Here is an 856-nt window from a genome sequence, read left to right as displayed (position 1 = left end):
CCCTGCCCTCCTTAAACCGCTCCAGGAACAAGCCGGAGGAGATACAGCGGATGAAAGAGGAACGATGTTAAAGGGAAAGGGAGGCAGAAGCCCCCCAGGTTCCCCCAGGGCTTGGGAGTTCCATGGAAGGGGGGTTGGCCCATCCCTGTGCCACCCTGCCATGGCGGCACCGCAGCCGGGGGCTGCCAGCTGGAGCGCTGGGAAGGGCTGGCACGGAGGGAAATGTCAGGATGAATATTGCATTGGCTCGTCACGCTGTCAGCACCACGTCTGCAAAGTGCCACCCCGGCCTGAAGAGGGAGGGGAGGACGGGGGTGGGCTCACTCTGAACCGGAGCTCATCACCTTCTCCAGGGAAAAAGCACCCAAAAAACCCCATTAAACTGGCATCCTTCACCTGCCGGTTCCCCAGTGCTGCCCAGTACAGCTCAGTGCTTCCCAGTTCTTCCCAGTACAGCTCAGTGCTTCCCAGTTCTTCCCAGTACAGCTCACTGCTCCCCAGTGCTGCCCAGTAAAACGCACAGCTCCTCCCCAGTGCACCGGTACAGCACAACGCTCCCAGTGCTGCCCAGTACAGCTCCCCAGTACAGCACACTGCTCCCCAGTGCTCCCAGTACAGCTCAATGCTCCCCAGTGATCCCCAGGACAGCTTCCCAGTACGGCTCCCCAGTGCTCCCAGTACACGTCCCCAGTGCTCCTAGTGTGGCTCCCCAGTGGCTCCCAGAGCTCCCAGTACAGTTCCCCAGCACTCCCAGTACAGCTCCCCAGTGCTCCCAGCGCTCCCAGTACAGGTACCCAGCATTCCCAGTACAGTTCCCCAGCGCTCCCAGTACAGTTCCCCAGCGCTCCCAGTACAG

This window comes from Neopelma chrysocephalum, unplaced genomic scaffold, assembly GCF_003984885.1.
Source record: "Neopelma chrysocephalum unplaced genomic scaffold, ASM398488v2 Primary Assembly neopelma1_253, whole genome shotgun sequence".
In the NCBI taxonomy this organism is placed as follows: domain Eukaryota; kingdom Metazoa; phylum Chordata; class Aves; order Passeriformes; family Pipridae; genus Neopelma; species Neopelma chrysocephalum.
This window is presented reverse-complemented; position numbering follows the sequence as displayed.